Source organism: Mus caroli, chromosome 15, assembly GCF_900094665.2.
Source record: "Mus caroli chromosome 15, CAROLI_EIJ_v1.1, whole genome shotgun sequence".
NCBI lineage: Eukaryota > Metazoa > Chordata > Mammalia > Rodentia > Muridae > Mus > Mus caroli.
In genome coordinates this window covers 86,985,038-86,995,745 of record NC_034584.1, presented here as the reverse complement: position 1 = coordinate 86,995,745, position 10,708 = coordinate 86,985,038, and the positions used below count along the sequence as shown (strand labels likewise).

The 10,708-nt window shown below is 44.1% G+C and overlaps 1 long non-coding RNA gene across 1 annotated transcript in view; it reads left to right on the top strand.

Moving 5' to 3' along the window:
- The first annotated feature begins 5,884 nt into the window (after positions 1-5,884).
- LOC110309999 overlaps positions 5,885-10,708 on the top strand; it is a 31,544-nt gene continuing 26,720 nt past the window's right edge. Inside the window, exons 1-2 of the long non-coding RNA XR_002379785.1 lie at positions 5,885-5,915; positions 6,266-6,416. This is a non-coding gene — a long non-coding RNA (uncharacterized LOC110309999). The remainder of the gene's footprint in view (positions 5,916-6,265; positions 6,417-10,708) is intronic.

Here is a 10,708-nt window from a genome sequence, read left to right as displayed (position 1 = left end):
ATTAGAGGGTTGCCATAGGCCTGTAAGCACAGAGGTCCTTCTTTGCAATGAAAAGGGAGTCTAGCCAGCGAGAACTTTTGGAAAATCATCTCCCTGGCGGTATGAAGGGGATCCAGTGTAATGCAATTTATCAGAGCCACAAAGTCATCAACAACAACCTCTTGGGTTTCAACAAAAAACCACATATGCAGTACTCATCAAAATCTGGCTAGAGGCCCCTTCCTTATTGCCAGCTCCCTGGGAAACGCTAAAGGGTGGTCCTTGCCATCAGATTCTCATTTTGAGGTACGGTCTGAACATGAAGTGTAGCTCCAGGACTGTGAAACACTGGGAACACTTAGAACCTAGATGTTGGTCTCAGAAGCATAAGACATACCACAATTGGATGCCAGTGTCTTTGAGCGAGCCCAGCCTCAGCGTGTGGCACAGCGTGTACATGTTTATTGTTCGGCATTAATGCATAGCTCAAAGATAAGAGAGTTGAGTGCAGGCAGCTCAGCAAATCTCCACGTTTAAGCCAAAGGGTGGAGAGACACGATGCTGCGGAGAGTGTGCACGGGGTCTGATGTGTAGCAAGGCCTTCTGCAGTCAGGCAGAGACAGGCAGACACTCTCAGATGCATCTTAAAGACACCAGGACACCAGGAGACCTTTGTTAGGGTTTTAGTTCACATATAACACACTAGAGCCTTGTCTCCAGCCAGGAGAATGCAAGTGTTTTCTAAAGTAGAAGACGCAGCTGTTGTTGGCTCTGAAATGTGGAGGAGAACTATATATATTATGTACCAATGGGCTAGATCATCTTCTAGGATAGCCATTTGCAGTTGACAGACTCCCCTCCCCCAGGATTGCTACTTTCACCCTACATGACAGCCATTTGGCTAATCCTAGGTCAGAGAACGCCCTCATTTCTCTCTCTCTTATAAAATATTTGAATTTGGTGAAATTTCCACGTAAACTTTTCTTTGGGCTCCCAGTTTATCATTATATTCTCTGTACTAAACTTGGATTAAATGGAGGCTCCAGAAGCCACACAGCTCTGTCTTTTTTTTTTTTTTTTTTTTTTTTTGGTGTGAAAGATTTAACAGGTCTAGGGCCAACTGTGTTCTGTGAACTCCCATTGCTCCTGAGACCTGACATTGTGTGTGTCCCTTTGGTTTTCTGCCCCTACTTGTTCTGTCTTGGTTGCTCTCGTCACCTGGTTGCACATGCTCTTTTGGCTTTCTGTATAATGCTGCCCCTTCTTGTATCTGCTTTCCTTGGGCCCTAATCTACTACTATGCATCAGGACACCGCTTCCAACCACAGAGCTCCAGGAGTCTTAGGTTCTGCTTCTGGAGTTTTGCCCACAGGAATATGATAGGCAGGCCACAGTGACATCACTAGGTATGGTTAATATGTCCAGGCCAGTGTCTGACGTCTGTGTCTGTAAAGATTCTGAATCTATAAAAAAGATGCTTGGGTCAGAAAACTCAGTCCAGCTTTCTGTCTTCCAACAATATCTGTGCTGCTTACATTCAGTCAAGCATCCGGAAGGAGAGAACCTCAGCTGAGGAATTGTCTCCATCAGAGGGGCCTGTAGGCCTGTCTGTTTCTTGACTAGTGTAGATGTGAGAGGGCCAAGCCAACTGTGGGTGGTGCTAGGCAGGTGGTCCTGGGAGGATTTTTTTTGGGGGGGGGTTGTTTGTTTTTGTTTTTGAAGACAGGGTTTCTTTGTGTAGCCTTGGCTGTCCTAGAACTTATTCTGTAGACCAGGTTTGTGTACAGCAAGATTCCTCCATGGTCTCTGCTACATTTACTGCCTCTAGGTTCCTGACTTCCCTCAATTATGCATTTTGATGAGGAAATGTAAGCTAAACAAACTCTTTCCCTCTCCAAGTTGGTTTTGGTCAGTGTTTTATTAAAGTAATAAAAAGTGAAGGAAGACAGTGTCGTAGCCTTAAAATTATTTGCTATATTTTTTTTTCCCCATAAACAAGTGACAAACTATATTGTTCCAATGCGTTTCTTGGTATGGATATGTCCCAGCCAGAAAACAGTACTGGGTTTGAAGTAACCACACGCCTTTAAATCAATATCAACTAAAAGAGGGGAAATGGTTTAAGGCAGTGGTTGTCAACCTGTGTGGGTCATGGCCCCCTCAGGGGTCAATCAAATAACCCTTCACAGGGGTCGCATATCAGATATTTACATTACGATCCATCACAGTTGTAAAAGTACAGTTATGAAGTAGCAATGAAAATAAATTTATGGTTGGGGGGGTCACCATAGTGTGAGGAGCTATCTTAAGAGGTCAGAGTGTTAGGAAGGTTGCGAACCACTGTGTTAGGGCGTGGGAAAGGGGAATGTTGGAAGAGATACTTCCAGACACTACAACAATGACAAGATCAGACATTCTCTGGGTGCTGAGTGCTGGCTCCCAGCTTCCGCCACTCTAGAATCTACTCTAGGCAAGCCCTCTCCACAGAGCTGGGAGCTCAGCCTCCCTGGCACACTCTGTTTCTTTCGGGTCTCAGGGCAGAGGACCGTGTTAGTGACTTTTCTCTTGTTTACACAATCAGCGTAGAGACTTTAATTGAGACTCATCACCCCGCATAACTGGAGCTCTTAATTATCTTGTGAGACAGTTAGTATGCTTTCATGGCATGGCTGGGAAATAGTGGGTGCAGTTTGCCTAATGTTCATTTAGCCTTCCAATGTGTTTGTATTTTGTCCTTCACACAGGGAAAAACAGGTGGATAGTAGGGACACATTCGTGGAGCAGCCATGGGGTCTACATGCTTCTCTTTGGGGAAAAGGATGGCCCTGTGAGTTGTTTGACTAATAGGATGGCACTGTAGGCTTTCAAAGCGGAGGTCCTAAGAAGCCTTCTTGATTCTTCCTTACTGAGACCTACCTGTTGTAACCCAGCTACTGTGAGAAGCCCTTTTCACACAGAGACTCCGCAGGGAAGTAAAACCCCTTGCTCAGATAAACCTTCCTGCTAAAAGCCAACAGCAGGCAGCGATGCCGAGGTAGAGTCTTCATATATTTTAGCCCAACCCAACTCCAGATAACCAACTCCAGATAACCCCTGAAGTTTCCTGCAGGAGATAGGTGGCCTGCGCGATTAGTGCTGGCCCACTGAATTAGGAGAGAGTTCATTTGCTTTGCGTCTCTAAATCTTGAGGGGTTTTTGTTCTACAGTAATACATACAGAAACACAGGTTTATGCGATAGTAGTATATTATTGGCCCTCAGCATTTATTTAAGGCTTCCTAGCTACAACCTTGTATTCTCACGAGGAGCTGTTTGAGACCCAAGACCTTCATGGAATGCTTTCTAGAGTGGTTCTGTGTCTGCTGATGACCTGTCTTGTGGCCTCGTGTCAAGCAGTGCTCTCAACTCATAGGGGAATGAAACTACTTGTGGGGTCTTGTGGGAAATTGAGTTTAAAAATGTGTGTGCAAACACACACAAACCTAGATACACAAGCGCACACTGTTTAGAGAGCCTCAACTGAACACTATGTATGCGGGTGGCATTGGAAAGTAGCAAGACATTGGACTTCTTCTTCCAAGGACGTCAGACTCCATGAAGGCATTTCAGTAAATGTCTTCGATGGAATTCTGGGTTGCCCCAGTGGTATCCCTGTAATCAACATAGGGTTTCAGGATATGATAAGTAAAAACCAAGGTGTAGCCCACTATGATATTATTAAAAGAACATATGATCATTATCTAGCAATCAGCATATTTAATAAGACACTTGATTATAATTGGTGCTTTGTTTTCAATATTTCTCTCCTTGCCATACTGGCTTATTTATACAGAATATTTTAAAGCAATATATATGTATATATATATATTTAAAAAACCATGACCCGCAGCTTTGTTTTGGGTAAGTCTTTTGGGTTTAATGATAGTCCATATTCATTGTGGCATATCTTTATACAACCTTGCGGGGTAGTTATCACTTTGCCCTTATAGATGGGGTGGGGGGGTGGGAAGGACTGAAGCCTAGGGGGTTTAAATCATTCGCTCAAGGTTATTCAGTAAATGCAGAGCCAGGATTGGTTGCACAGTCCAAACATGATTCCCGCCAGCCATATTCTTCTCCCCTCTGTCTGTGCCTGCTGTTGCCCTTCTGAAAAGCCTGCGATAGCAAAGGCAATTTGTAATAAAGAGCCAGACTGGAACTGAGGCTTTAAAGCCACTGCCTGCCCTTTCAGGTATAAAACATTTTGTTAGAAGCAATAACAGCATAATTATAGCAAATGTCTCTACCTCGCTGTCACAACTGCACACAGTCCAGGTTACAAGGTTCGAAATTTCACCGATTATTGGTGCCTAATTGGCTTCCTGTAGGTGATAAATGTATTACGGATTGATTATCATGACTTGGTCATATCTGAAATGTCAAAGTTGAAAATTGAATTGTCGTATTATCGCGTGTTCTCATTTAAGCACCGGATAAATATTACAAATGATGATTTTCTACTGAGTACCGTATAAAGAATTTATGGAATATTAATAATGCTGTTATCCGCAACCTTCATGCCTGGTGAATGACCCCAAACCGAAATCATGTTTGACTTTTGAGGACTACGCCTTCCAAGCGGTCTGCTTTGACCTGCTTTGACCTGTTTCTTTGCTGCCCAGAGCTTCGAAGGATGAATATTCCTAAGGACAAGCCCTACCTCCTTTAGCAGGAATTGGACATTTGTGGCTGCTCGCTACTGCTTTTCCTTGGTCTTGTCTTCTTGCTACCCATGTTTCTCTGCCTGGCAAGGTAACCTCAGAGGGAAAACCCTATCCTCACATACAGCCACGGAGTTGTAAGAGAAGGAGGCTCCGTCCCCAGCTCTAAGCATGGCCAGTGCCTCATAGCCTTAAATAAAAGGCTGTCGGAAACCACCTGCAAGTCTGCTTTCTGTGGGCGCCCTGTCTTCTGGCTGGCAGTTCTAAGCTCTCCGCTTTTGCCAGGGTGTTGGGCTCCTATTTCTAGAAACTGGATAAGAGGACTCTAGAAGGAAAACCTTTGAGACAAACTCTGGCAAGAGATCTCAGTCTTCAGGAGGGAAGCGACTTGCGGCCTTGACAAGATGAAAGGGATCTTCAGACGGCCAAGTGCACCAGCTGCTGTCTGGAGGCTGAATTCAGCAAATGGCCAAGTGCTTGTTCTATCAATATAGAACATGCACGTATGTATTTGATAAAAATGACAATCATTTCAAGATAATACTGACTATATCATACCCTTCAATTGAGCATGCCTACATGCATATCTGTGTACCGCATGTGTATGGGTGCCCACAAAGCTAGATGAGGGTGTGCAATCCCCTCAAGCTGGAGTGACAGGTAGTTAAGAGGGCTCTCATGTGGGCACTAGGAACTGGACCTGAGTTCTCTGCAAAAGCAGCCAGTGCTCTTAACCACTGAGACATTTCTCCAGCTACCAATATATTTATATTTACAAGGAGCATAATAATAGGATAGGGGGGCTTTATTTTTTTTTTAAATTTCAGATGAAATTATTTAAAGACTTGTAGATACTAATGTGAGCCATCGGATGCTTCAGAACCGTAAGTATCCGTTATTAGAGGGTTCTAAAATTAAAATGTCATAGAGGGTGCAAGGATTTCTTTTACCCTTCTGTTTTTTTCCCCCCTGGGGTCATGTCGTGGACTAAGGATCTGTTTTCTCAATGATAAAGGCTGCCAGGAGGACAGAGTTCATATTACTGGTTCTCCTGTTGATGAAACGTACGTTCAAGTATTTTTCTGATTCCATTGGTCAGTCTGAACTAGAAGGCCTGTGTCACCGGCTGAATCTGACTTGTCCTGCAAAGGCTGTTTTCAAGGCTTGACCTTCACCTGGCGGGCGCCATTTTGAAAAGGCTTCGGAGCCTTTAGGAAGTGGAGCTTGGCTAGAAGAAGTGAGCCCCTGGGGAGGGTTCTCAGTGTCTTCCTTCCTTCCTTCCTTCCTTCCTTCCTTCCTTCCTTCCTTCCTTCCTTCCTTCCTTCCTTCCTTCCTTCCTGTCTCCATCCCTGGTTCTGGTCTGCTCTGATGAGATTAAGTGATCCTCTGCGTCTGCTCCTCCCGCCACCCACGGTGCCCTGTTCAAACACGTGGGAACAAGAGCTGGAACACTCCGAGCCATAACATAAAAACATTATTTCCTGCCTTCATTTCTGTCACATGCTGTGGTCACAGTGTCCCCGCTCTGGCCTCAGGACCCAGTGTCACCGTTTCTTTCTCAAACTGTCATTCTTGATTCCCTTGTAGACTCCGACAACAGTAGATGCTTAATAAATGTCCATGAACGCCGGAGCGACGACTGTACCGGAAGCACACCATCACCAGGCTATCCTGGAGAATCAAGCTCATATCCAGGGTGATGGCTCTGAAGGAAATGGAATCTCTTTGGTTTGCAAAGGTAAGGAAACCAGAACTTTTCAAAGCTATCTTTGAAATAACTTGTATCTTTTCTGCTCCTCTTGGTTAGTAAAAATCAACATATATTCTAATTAGAATTTCCCACTATCTCTTAGAAGTAGTTTTGCCTAGAGCTTGACCTGTAAGGCTGACATTTTTTTCCCCTTATTTGTACACCCATGTGTTTGAAGAGGAAATGCCAGAGAGAGTGTCTTATCTTTAATATAATATACTCATTAATATACAGTAAACGTGAACTTGAAATAAGTGAGGTTCTTTGGGGCAGACATGGGTTCTTTGCCTCTCTCTTTGTCTCTCAGTCTGTCTCTGTCTCTATCTGTCTCTTTGTGTCTCTGTCTGTCTCTGTCTCTGTATTTCTCCCTCTCACTGTCTTTCTCTTTGTCTCTTCCTCTCTCCTTCCCTACCTCTCTCTGGCTTTGCATCTCTTTCTGTCTCTAACTTCAACTATAAGCAAGTTATTCAGCTTTCCCCTCCCCCTCCCTCCCTTTCTTTCTTCCTCCCTCCCTCTCTCCTTCCCTCCCTCCCTCCCCACCCTTTTGCTGCCTCTGCTTTGTATAAGATTTTTCTAGTTATTTCAGTTACAAACCTTAAGCACCAGCCATACCCAGCTTTGGTTGACTAACCTAAGAACCAGTGGAATTAAAAAAAAACAAAAACTTCTCTGTCTCTCTGTCTCTGTCTCTGTCTCTCTCTCTCTCTGTGTGTGTGTGTGTGTGAATATGTGTGTGCAGTTGCCCTCCAAGGCCAGAAGAGAGCCTCAACCCCCCTGAAGCTGGCCTTACAGGGAGTTGTATATGCTAGACGTGAGTGCTGGGAACAGAACTTTGGTCCTCTGCAAGAGCAGCAAGTGTTTGTAAACTGCGGAGCCATCTCTCCAGATCCTAGAATTTATAATGTAAGAATGTGCTCCTCCTGATCTTTGTTCTCTTGCTCTGAGAGTTGCAAGTTACGCAGAGAAGTAGGGAAATCCTAGAGTCTGCTGAGGGCCCTCAGAATCCTTGGGATGGTCCTACCTCCCTCAAAACAAGTCAACGTTTTCATGGGATAGATATTTCCTTCCTGGGATGCGTGTTTCCTGTGGGGCTCTGGGGCTACTGGATTTGCATCTCTTTTTGCTTTTTGTTGTTGTTGTTGTTGTTTTGGAGACCCAGCTCAGTCATTGCCTAATACTCAGTTTTGAGTAACATGGTCATGACCCATGTTTGTTCTCCAGTGGCAAACGGTGTGCACAGATCACTAGCCGCATGTGCCTTTGAGATGAATGTGGGTGTGCACTGTGTAGACTGTGGGGTTTTGGGCTGGGATCGCCACTCATGGATTCCTTTCTGTTACCAACTGTACAACTGTGGCCTTCACCTTTTTCTTTCTGCCTGGCTTTTTTCTTAATCTGTAAAGGGCATGATTGTAGATTTTTTGAGTATATGAGAAATGTATACACACACACACACATATATATCCATAAGATATTATATATATAAAATATCAATAAGATGTTATATGTATATATATATATGTATATATATATGTATATAATATCTTATGGTATCTCATGGTATCATTATCAATTCAGAGACAACGATTTCCTAAGGAGAAATCGTTTTTCCTGGGGCATCTGGTTGGTCTCAAGTCCTTAGCTGAGGGCACCCTGTTTCTCCCGACTCCTGGCCTGAATCTTTAGTATCTGGGAGGCTTCTGTGTGGTCCTCCCACACCTGTTATAGTCACTGAGAGTACAGTGCCAGCAGTTCACTTCTGCAGCTGTTGCTCAGTCCGCCTGCCCCAAGGCCTTTCTAGCCCAGGTCACCAAGTCAGAGGTGGTGACTGCACAACACACAACGACCGCTGCCAGTCGATTTCAGTATTTTGTGCTCTTCCGTACTGAGTCTTGACAACCTAGACACTCCCCTTTTCTTTAGAACCCCATTTCTTTTTGTGAGGTCTGCTGGACTATGTTAGCTTTGGTCCCTTTGAGGTTTCTGTGTATCTTGCTACCTTTCTGGTTGCTTGAGGTCTTGGACCTCCAGTTGTTCTCTAATTATCTCATCCACTGTCTTTCTAAAATATTACATTCTTTTTTTTTAAAAAGAAGATTTATTTATCATGTATACAGTGTTCTGCCTACATGTGTGCCTGCAGGCCAGAAGAGGGCATCAGATCTCATTACAGGTGGTCATGATCCACCATGTGGTTGTTGGGAATTGAACTCAGGACCTCTGGAAGAGCAACCAGTGCTCTTAACCTCTGAGCCATCTTTCCAGCTCTTAAAATACAAAATTCTTGAAGCTGGCTCTATGGTGTCCCCCAACAACACAGTTGTATATTAGATATAGAACAATGACGTTAAATTTATTCTTCTCTTACAGATTGCATCCCTACTGTAGATTCCCCTCTCTCCACTCCTCCCAGTCCCTCCTCCCAATCACCCCTCCCACATATCACTCTTCCTCTGTTTCCCTTCAGAAAAGTCTAACTACCCACCCCCGGATATCAACTAAACATGGCCTAACAAGTTACAATAAGCCTAGGCACAAACCCTCATATCAGGACTGGGCAAGGCGATCCAGTAGGAGGTAGGTCCCAAGACTAGGCAAAAGAGTCAGAGACCGCCATTCCCACCGCTAGGAGTCCCACAAGAATACCAATACAATCATAGCGTACATGCTCAGATTCATACTGGCTCTGTGATTCACTTCAGTCCCCATGAGCCCCTTGAGCCCTGCTTAGTTCATTCTGTAGGTCATGCTCTTCTCATGGTGTCCTTGACCCCTCGGGCTCCTAAAATCCTTCCTCTCTCTCTTTGGTGGGGTTACCCAGGCTCCGCCTAATGGTTGGCTCTGGGTCTCTGTATCTGGTCCCATCAGCTGCTAGAGGAAGGCTCTCAGATGACAGTTCAACTTACAGCAATCATTTTTTACGTGTATAGGTTAATTAATTCTGTGGCCGCCTTAACAAACTTTCACAGACTGAGTGGTTTGAACATGCTTCTCATCATCCTGGAAGCTTCAAGTCCAAGATCGAGATGTTGGCCTGTCTACTTTCTCCTGACCTCTCTGTGATGCATGGGTGGCTGCCTACGACTGAGTTCTCACACGATCTTTATACTGCATATGCAAATGTCTGGTGTTTATATGTCTGCATTTTCTCTTCCCTTAATGGCCTCAATCAGACAGGACAAGAGCTTACCCTAATGGTCTCATTTTATATTAATTACCTCTTTAAAGATCCTATTTTCAAAGACAGTCACATTCTTTGCTACTGAGGATCACGGCTTTGATATATGCATTTTTTTTCAAGAGACACAATGCAGCCTATAACAGTGTGTGCTTAAAATAACCCAGTTATGCCGAATGTGAAATGCTGATCAAAACATTAGGAGCGTTCTATAAATATGTGTCTCATATTAGGGAGATTTAATGGAAATTAATTTTGGGATTTATCAGGTTTGACTACTATAATTTCCAGGTGTCCCGCATGTAAGTTGATGATAGCTAGGTTGCCTGCCTAATCACAGGTCATCACCCATCTGATACTTTAAAATAACATTTATTTTACGCAGTTAATTCTCACATATGTGGGAGACCAAGAAGGCCTAGCCAGCCAGCCACCCACCCACCTCGCCTCTCTCTCTCTCCAGGTGGCACATCAGCAGGTGTGAATCAGATTAGCAATTTGCGATGGAGCTGAATGTAATCAATTACATAATTTGGAGCCATTCAAATATAATTCATTAAATTATATCATGGAGCATTGAAGAAGGGGAAGAAAAAAAAAAGTAGAAACAAAGGTTTCCCTGGGAACTCTATGAGTGGCATCTTCAGGGTCCTCCAGAGTGCAGGTGACTTGTAGCTCAGTTATTCAGTAGCCCTGTGTCTTCAGCCAAGGGACTTACTTTACCCAGGGTTCAGCATCCTTGCTGGAAAGTTGTGATAATTCTGACAACTTGAAATGAGATGAAAAAGGAGACAAGATCCTCTGTATTGGACAGCAAGGGGCCAACGACTGTGCATCTTTTCTTGACTGGAGATGACCCAGAATTTAGAGCTATATAACAAAAGGTAAGAAAAGGTGGGGACTCCTTAAATACTACAACTAAACACTGAGTAATTGAAGAAAGAAGCCAAAAGACCCCATGGAGTTGAGAATGGGTGGTTTCCATGTAAAAAAAACTGTCGTTCCACTCCTCCATTGTTGGTGGGATTGCAAGCTTGTACAACCACTCTGGAAATCAGTCTGGCGGTTCCTCAGAAAATTGGACATAGTACTACCGGAGGTT